The following is a 9,440-nucleotide window of genomic DNA, read 5'->3' as shown; positions in this document are numbered from 1 at the left end:
TGAGCCTAGGAGTCGAGGCTGCAGTGAGCTCTGATCCTGTCATTGCACTCCAGCCTGGGTGACAGAGTAGACCTTGTCTCTTAAAAAAAAGTTACTGGCTACCTGATTATTCATAGGAAAAAAACCTGAACTCTGATCAAAACCTCATACCTCGTACAAAAATTAACTCAAAATGGATCATGGACTAAAATGTAAAATGCAAAATAAAGATGAAAAGAGGAGCTAGAGACTGGGAGAAACTATTTGCAAACAACATGTCTGATGAAGGACTCATATCTATAATATATAAACAACTATCCAAATTCAGCAGTGAAACCAAGTCATCTAGTTTGAAAATGAATAAAAAACCTGAAGAGACATTTCAGATAACATATAAGCACATGAAAAGATGTTCAACATCATGAGCCATCAGAAAAATGCACACTAAAGCCACGTCACTACACACCTATCAGAATGCCTAAAATAAAAAGTAGTAACAAGAGCAATGCTGGTGAGGATGCGGGGAAACGGAATCACTCACACTTGGCTGGTGGGAATGGAAGATGGTACAGCCATTCTGGAAAACAGCTTGACAGTTTCTTAAAAAACTAAACGTGCAATTGCTGTAGGAGGCAGCACTCACATTCACGGGCAGTTATCCCAGATAAATGAGGACTTATGTTCACACAAAAACCTATATGTATCTGTTCATAGCAGCATTATTTATAAAGTCTAGAAACTGGACACAGCCCGGAGACTGCTCAGCAGGTGAATGGTTAAACAAACTGGTGCACCCAGGCCCCAGATACCACTCTGCAGTAGTTAATGACGTCCTTGTTCATCAGTCTTTCAACCTCGAAACCACCATCATGCTTAATCCCCTTTTTTCCATCCTGGGTCTGAGTGGACTTCATTTTGCATTTCTTTCTAATGCATTTTCCCTCTGTCCTTTCTGCTTGAGCCTCATGTCTCATTGGAACCATTGTAAGAGCCACCGAATTGTTTCTCTGCCTCATCATGGAATCCTTTCTACACTTCATGCCCCGCATTGCCATTGGAACAATCATTCCAAAACATGAACAAACTAACTTAAAAGAAATATCCCAGGTAGCCTTCCAAATAAGTATAAGCTTTCTGTTAGAAGTTTGACGTCTTGTCTATAGGGAACCCCAGGACTGTAGAGAGACAGATTTGCTGTCTGCATTTTAAGATCAGGCAGAAATCCCTGGAGGGGCCCATGTGGAATAGTGGCACAAATACTGGTTCTAGAATCAGAAGCCCTCATCTCCTGGTTCTAACACTAGCTGGATGTTCTTGGGAAAGTTTTGGTTTCAAACCTCAGTATGAGGAAGCATCCTCAAGGGATCACACAAGGCTGCTGGGAGGAGCGGATGAGGGGCCATGGTGAACATGCTGTGTAATCCGTTGAAGCACGTCGTATGTGTGAGAAGTGGAGCTGTGTGGATAGCGGTTCTGGAATCATTGTATGAAAACGATGGAAAGCACATTCGTAGTTCTGCCTGATGATACCACTGGGCACCTGGGTTGTACACGCCTGCAACATGGGTGAGGCCTGGGTCAGTACAGCTCACAGTTTGGTTTTCATGCAGTTAGAAAGGCCCGAGAGGACCCTTCCCCCCTCCAGCTGTAGGAAGGAGGCGGCTGTCTCCTGCTTATATTTGGTGGGATTGTCTGTGGCTCCTTGGGGACAGGAATGCAGGGAGTGGGGGAAGAAAGCCGGCCTGACTGCTCGCTAGTCAGCCTTCCCCCAGGGAAGAGTGGAGGGGTCATTTCGTGGTAACTTGCCAAGTCTTTCTTAACCCATCTGCTCTTAGAAATGACCAGCATGACAAGTAAAAGACCCATTAGAGACAGATGGGCTGTGTGTCCCGTGCGTTTATGGCTTTGTGGTCTCAGAGCTGCCAGAACTCGATAGCTTTCTGGGGAATGCTGGGTCAGCCAAGGGGCTGAAAATAGTGAGAGGAAGAAAATTCCCCCTCGCTGCTCTGGTCTGGGAGTGATTAGTGAGTAGAGCGGCATGGAGGGCCCAGCCGTGGGGTCCCTCTCAAGCACACCCTCACTGCAGTGGGAACGCGGGTCTCAACCTCCCTAGGCCTCCGTGATTTTTGTCTGTCACATACTCACCTCCAGCAGGGATGTCTGTGGTGATGAGATGAGGGAGCATCGTAGCACATGTGGCACTTAGTAGGCTTGTGGTGAGTGGACGCTGGCGTCAGTGGAACAGGAGACTGGGCGCTGTGTGTGGACGCACTCACGTACTGGTGGCATGGGTGGACAGAGGAGAGAGGGACGCTCTACAGTTCTCCTTTTGGTCTGTCACCCCCGCTGTTGTGAGCAGAATCCGTGAGTGTATTCTGTTGCCCCAGTCAACCTGGTAGGCTGATTGCTCAATTTTCTGCTTCCACTTTTGATTTCTTAAGAATGGGAAAACGAATACTTCAGATACTTTTCTGGTTGATGCTATACATTCCTTGATATCACCTTAATGCTTTTTAATTTCTATGTATTTTGGATGTTGGAGCGTGCCTGACATCTGTGCTTTTATGTCTCAACCTCTCGCGTAACTGTTGGCCACACCAGAACCAGAGAGACGTGAGTAGACCGATTGGTAGCAGGGCTAGGACTGGAATTCCCCAGCCTTTTGGCGCCCAGCAGGCTCTGTTTTCTGTATTGCACTGCTCTTCTCTATTTCGACCCCTGTTAGGACAGTGGATGTGAAATGTAGCTGGGTGCTTTTGGGGGTGTGCTAGGAGTGTGGCAGATGCCTCAGACTGGCATTTCCCCCTGATTCTGAATTCTCATGGCTCAGAGTCAGTCTCTAGGCTACTGACTGGGAAGATGCAGGAAGTTGTTTTGTATGACAAACTATGCCAGGGCATTTTTTTCACCCGGCAATTTGTTTGGTTTGGACTGGAATAAATCTCTGATCTTGGTTTCTTTGTCTATATTATTAGGGAGTGGAGCCTGACTTGTTAACTTAGCCCAATTCATAGTGCTTAGAATCTCAGTGAGTGTGTGTTGAACTGAGCGGAAGTGTGAGAGCATCTTGGACAGTGGTTTGCAAACCTAGCTGCGTCTGGGGGGCTGTGAAAAAAGCATGTGTGCTTACTCCCGACCAGTTGAAATAGAATCTGCAGGAATGGAGCCTGGGCAGGTATAGTGCTGTTAAAAACCCCCAGGTGGTTCTGATATACTGTAAAGGTTGAGTAAAGGTTGAGATGCCCTGATCCACAGTGAATTGGAGTCCTGGATCATAGACATGCCTTATGCTTTCACCAGCTTAGAATGGTTCTTGTGCTTTAGAACTGTGAAAAGTGTTATGCAAACAAATGTGGAAACAGCCTAAATGTCACATCCTGTTACTACCTGTCATGAAGTATATTTACCGGTTACTCACTCTACTCTGATCTCTACCCATTCCACCTTTTCTTCATGGTATGAAGTACTCTTTAGGCATTTATTGAACTCTTGTTTGTACCACCGCTGTGCTGGACAGTTTATAAATATTACTTCTTTAAACAAGGCCTATGGACTCAGGCTGCCTGGGTTTTCCTAACTAGCTGTGTCATTTGGGGCAACTTTTTAAGCTTATATAAACCTGACTTTCATCTATGAAATGGGATGACAGGGGGTCATGATCATCTCACAGGATCATGCAAATGTGTGTGTAAAGTGCTTAGTTTGGTGCCTAACACATAGTAACTACTCAGTAAAGTTATTATTACACCATCATCATCATATTTAAATGTAAATATTAAGAGCTAATAAATTTGTAAAAGGTACTATACCCTTACCCCTTGAACCAAAGACTACTTTAGTTTTAAGTGGTTGGGTTAATTTATCACTTAAATATTGGCCTCTTGAATACCTTGAATTTCAATTGAACGTAACCAGAGGATTTCATAATTGGACCGTTGCCTCTGGAAGTTGGAGCTTTGTTTGTTTGGTTTCACTTCCTACACTAAGCCTATGGCTGTGCACATCTTTATGATGACTTTTGGTACTGGGGAATCAAAGCTTCATTCGCTTTTTGGAGGAGATGACCTTATGCTGTATGAAGCACTCAGACTTCGTTAACTATGTACCATCCAGACAAGACCAGGTGCTTCCCACGGCAGCCTGTCCTTTTCTTATCTCTCTCATCAATCTAGCATGTTCCTTCTATTCCTCTTTATATTAGAACTTCTCTTTGAACAAGGAATGTTGTTTTGTCACTGCTAGGTCCCCAGCAATTAGTAATGCCTAGCACATACTAGGTGCCTCCTGAATGTTAATAGGTGATAATCTAGCAGTACACAAGATAAATCCGCAGGTTGAGATTTAAGCTGTGTGGTATGAAGGCTGCATTGGCAAACTTATTAAATCAATTTTGTTAATACAAGTTTAACATATCTTAGTAACTGACTTAGTTCAGGAATCATTTGCTGAGTGTCTTCTAGGCCAGACATTGGGGACAGAAAGGTAATAATATATGATCCCTGCCTCATGTGCAGGAAGTCTAGTGCGATGGACAGATGCGTGCTAATGGCTGCCATGGAATACGGTGAGTATTAGATAAAGGGGCACCCTGTGTGCCCTTGGAGCATAGAGCAGGGCTTGTGTTCTGGGAACATGGGCTCCATGTGAAAACACAATTTAAATTCTCTTTTTTCTTTCTTTCTTTTTTTTTTTTTTTTTTTTTTTTTGAGACAGAGTCTTGCTCTGTGGTCCAGGCTGGAGTACAGGGGTGTGATCTCGGCTCACTGCAACGTGCTCCCCCCAGGTTCAAGCGATTCTCGTACCTCAGCCTCCCGAGTAGCTGGGATAACAGGTGTGTGCCACCACGCCTGGCTAATTTTTGCATTTATAGTAGAGATGGAGTTTCACCATGCTGGCTGGGCTGGTCTTGGACTCCTGACATCAGGTGATCCTCCCGCCTCGGTCTTCTAAAGTTCTGGGATTATAGTCATGTATGTATTTATCCTTTTAAATATCTGCGGGTAGCATTTAACTTTAAATGGGTACTAATTAAACTATTGAATGACTTTAGTATGGATTGAATGACTTTGCTCGGGCCTCGTTTTTAATTTCCTTCATTAGAGAGAAAAAAAAAATGCAGGTTGAATATCCCTCATCCAAACTTCTTGGAATCAGAAGTGTCTCAGATTTTTTTCCTTTTTTGGATTTTTGAATATTTGCATTATACCTGCTGGTTGAGCATCCTGAATTCAAAAATCCAGAGTCTGAGCTGTTCCAATGAACATTTCATTGAGCATCACCTCGACACTCAAAAGTTGAGGATTTCGGAGTTTCTGGTTAGGGAGACTCATCCTGTATGGGTGCTGGGTTGTTGCAGGAGTTTTGGACCAGAGGTTGGGTGACTAGGCTTTGGTTTTCGCTTTGTTATTAAACGGGCTGTTTTATTCCATAATCTCAGCTTTAGATTCCCCGGTTGTCAAAGAAGGGAACGGGCCATCTGATGTTTAAGGCCTCTGTTAGTTCTGACTTGGAGACACCTGGCTTCAGTTCATCTTCCTTAGGAGTGGACAAAGAATATGGGAATTTTGAAATCGTTAGTCAACATCTACAGGGTCATTGCAGCCTGGTTTTGGGTAAGGTCATCTTTAGTGAGCCCAGGGAGAAACAGTGGTTTAGCTGTCAGCTGAGAGGGGTAAGCGGTCCTATTAATTTTCCTCTGTGTTAGTGAAAGCATTGTTAAGGGTCACAGCGTTAGTGGAGCTGGCTGGAAAGAGGAGGGGAACTCACTGTTACAGGTTATATTGAATGTCTTTTCAGTCACTAAATGCTTTTTATGATATGTTTTTCAGGATTTCAGTGTTGTATGATTTCTCTGTGTTAAGCACAGGAAATTTAACATCAGCAAAAAAGAATGCTCTTTCTTTTTTTTTCCTTTGAGATGGAGTTTCGTTCTTGTCGCCCAGGCTGGAGTGCAGTGGCGTGATCTCAGCTCACTGCAACCTTGGCCTCCTGAGTTCAAGCGATTTTCCTGCCTCAGCCTCCCGAGTAGCTGGGATTACAGGTGCCCACCAGCATGCCTGGCTAATTTTTGTATTTTTAGTACAGATGAGGCTTTGCCATATTGGCCAGGCTGTTCTTGAACTTCTGACCTCAGGTGATCCTCCTGCCTCGGCTTCCCAAATTGCTGGGATTACAGGCATGTGCCGCCACGCCTGGCCTTGAATGTTCTTTCTATGGGAATTTACAAAAGCCAGCTTTTGAGTCTAGTGGCAGAAAACCTCTTCATTGTTTAGCTGTGCTGTGAGCTTGGAGGGCTTCAAGCCCAGCTGAAAAAGCTGTAGTATTCTATGTCAGTTGGCTGTCTTGGAGAACTTAATGAGCACTGGACTGGAGTGATACTGTCAGAGTTCATGAGTGGTTTGAGGCTCTCAAAGTCTAGATACTGGGGTTGCCCAAATACATCAGCTGGACTCACTATTTCTCTCGGGGGGTGGAAAATGCTGTGGTCTTAACTCTGCTCTTAATTTTACAGTGCTGTTATTAATGGTAAGAATGATTTCATACGTTTGCATTTTGCTTTGTAATTCACAGAGAATTTTAAAATCTGTTATCTGATTTTATTCCCTCAGCAGTTCTGTGAAAAAGGTAGAGCACTTTCATATCTTCTGTTTTTCCATGATTCTCTTGTGGCTCACAGAAGCTAAGAGCCTTCACCAAGGTCATAGGGTGAATGAGTTGCAGAGCTGGGAGTAGAGGCTCAGGCTTCTAGGGACCCTGTTTCTTCCTTGATAGCTTGCTCTGGTGGCGCTATGCTCAGGTAACTGCACATGCTCGGTTTGGTCTTTTGTAAATCCTTGCCCCATTTCGGGGGAAGTTCTTGGGAGGCTTCTATTCATTTTGGAGCATTTAAGTATCTTGTTCTCTCTCCCTCTTCCCAGATGCATGGGCATTTCTGCAGGCCCCCAGGCTGGCCCTTGTGCGTGGGGGCGTCTCCTGTCTCCACGTTGCTTGCACGCCCCGGGGCCCCCTCGTGCCTGCCTCCACACTGCAAGCTGTTTGGTAAATGTTACTAAGTCAGCATCGTTGTTTTCTAGAAATGGGACGGGGTATGGATGCCACGTTCTTTTCTGTGTGAAGTCTGCGATTGTATCATCTTGCCTTCCCCGTGTGTGCTCCTTGAGGGTGTCGCTGTGCTGCGGTCATCTGTGTTCCCTAGGGTGCCTCCCTTGGAGTTCGGGCGGTAGTAGACATGCAGTCAGTGTTCACGGCCTGAATGAGAGGAAGGCCAACAGAGCCATTAAATCTGGAAAATGACAAGTGTGGGAAAGGAATTTTTATTGAAGGCATGTGAAAAAGAAATCTTTTTGGAAAAGTTGACCTGTTTCTCAACTGGAGTTGAATTTCAGCTCAGAAAAGCAGCTGTGTGCCCAGAGGGATTTGGGATTTCAGTTTGTGACAGATGAATTGAATTTGTTGTTGTATGAATGTATTATCCTTTTGTGGTTTTGTTAGGCCTTTCTCCCAAATGCAATCGATTTTTCTATAAAAGTCACACTTCCTTTTTGAGAAGTGTAACACTAATTGTATGGGATGGTCTCCCAAAAGATTACCTGCCAGGAACCAAACACACTGCCTGAGACTCACGGCCCCTGGTTTCTGCCTGTGCAGCTGCAGGGCAGAGAGGCACGCTCGAGCTGAAATCAAGACGCGTGTCTGCATCTTCTCTTTCTTGACTGCTGTTTCGTCTCTGAGCTGGCCTGCCTTCAATGTCTAGGAGCTTGGTGGGTGTAGACACATTACGGTATGGAGGAGGGATATGGTGTTGCCACAGCCAGGAGACTGGCTGAAGTCTCTGTTCTCTTCCTGCTCACTGCTCTGACTTTGTATGAGTCACATTTGTAGGGCTGTGCACAGCGGCTTACACCTGTAATCCCAGCACTTTGGGAGGCCGACCTGGGAGGATCTCTTGAGCCCAGAGTTTGGAACCAGTCTGGGCAACATGGTGAAACCCCATTCCTACAAAAAATAAAAATTAAAAAATTAGCCAGATGTGGTGGCTCCTGCCTGTAATCCCCGCTACTGGAGAGGCTGAGGTTCGAGAATCACTTGAGCCTGGGAAGTCGAGGCTGCAGTGAACCATCATCACGCCACTGCACTCCAGTCTGGTCAGAGCAAGACCTTGTCCCCAAAAAAACAAACAAACAAACAAAAACTCATTTGTAATAGTGGCAGTAGTTAACTTTTGAAAGTTTGAAGAAAAGTTTCTAAATAACCTGTGACCATGGACAACTTACTTAGCCTTTCTATGCCTCAGTTTCCTCATCTATGAAAAATGAGAGAATATGGTACTGATCTTACAGGATTTCAATGAGAACTAGACGAGATCAAACTCAGAGCCTGGCACCTCGTGAGTGCACACTCAATGTTATTATTTCAACATTTTAGAGGAAAAAGAATGCTAATGGGTCACTATGGCTAAACATAGTCTATCACTGGCGTTACTCATGGTATTGGAAGGAAGTTGAATTCCATATAGATAGTGTGATGGAGAAAGTATTTTCGGCATTGGCAGGATTTATTCAAAGAACAAAGGATGTGTCTGTCCTGTGTGGAGAGCCGTTTCCGCTTGTTTCTTTAAATGTTATGGGAAAAGCACTCGACCTTGTGCTCTCTGCCGGACAGCTTCAGTCTCCGCGTATTGATTTGGCCAATGGTCGCTCGCCATCATCATGGCAGCAGCAGTTGAAGGGACAGCTTGTCTTGATTTGCATTTTTGGGTGTTTGTGCTATTTATAGACAATTAAGACTTGGAAGCCTGTTTATGGCAAGCTGGTAAATTCAGCAAAACATGGAAAAACCTGTTAGCAGAGTTTGCACGTGTGCAGGCACAGAGCAGCCAAATAAACACACAAGTTTTCCTGTATTTTAAAACTCTCTGAAAAAAAAAAAAAAGACATTAAACCATTGCCCAGATGGCTTATAGAGCTAGAGCTTTTTTCTTGAAGTACGTGAGTATGACTGTCAGACATCTGAAACCCCAAGCCATCTTAAAACATCATTTGGATGCTAACCCCTCTCTGCCCTTTTTTTCCAAATGTAAGGGACAAGGATCCAGGAAGGAAAGTATTAGTTTACAAAGGCTTTTGTTACAATTAATCGTTCATGTTCTTTCTTTTGGTATCTTATTCTCTGTTTACATTTTTTTTTTAATTTTTACATTTTTTGAGACAGAGTCTTGCTCTGTCACCCAGGCTGGAGTGCAGTGGCACGCTCTCAGCTCACTCCAACCTCTGCCTCCCAGGTTCAAGTGATTCTTGTGCCTCAGCTTCCTGAGTAACTGAGATTACAGGCGTGTGCCACCACGTCCAGCTAATTTTTATGTTTTTAGTACAGACAAGGTTTCGCCGCATTGGTCAGGCTGATCTTGAACTCCTGAACTCAGGTGATCTGCCTGCCTCAGGCTCCCAAAGAGCTGAGAATAC

General features: G+C 44.5%; 1 pseudogene across 1 annotated transcript in view; it reads left to right on the top strand.

Annotated features, from left to right (window-relative positions):
* The first annotated feature begins 4,506 nt into the window (after positions 1 to 4,506).
* The window catches only part of LOC719434 (SH3 domain and tetratricopeptide repeat-containing protein 1-like), a 31,016-nt pseudogene continuing 26,082 nt past the window's right edge, over positions 4,507 to 9,440 (top strand). The window contains exon 1 of the transcript XR_013415950.1: positions 4,507 to 4,543. The product of XR_013415950.1 is annotated as an SH3 domain and tetratricopeptide repeat-containing protein 1-like (transcript). The remainder of the gene's footprint in view (positions 4,544 to 9,440) is intronic.

The sequence above is a fragment of the Macaca mulatta genome, chromosome 3 (assembly GCF_049350105.2).
Source record: "Macaca mulatta isolate MMU2019108-1 chromosome 3, T2T-MMU8v2.0, whole genome shotgun sequence".
In the NCBI taxonomy this organism is placed as follows: domain Eukaryota; kingdom Metazoa; phylum Chordata; class Mammalia; order Primates; family Cercopithecidae; genus Macaca; species Macaca mulatta.
Note: the sequence above shows the minus strand (reverse complement) of the source record. Positions and strands in the feature narration are given on the sequence as shown.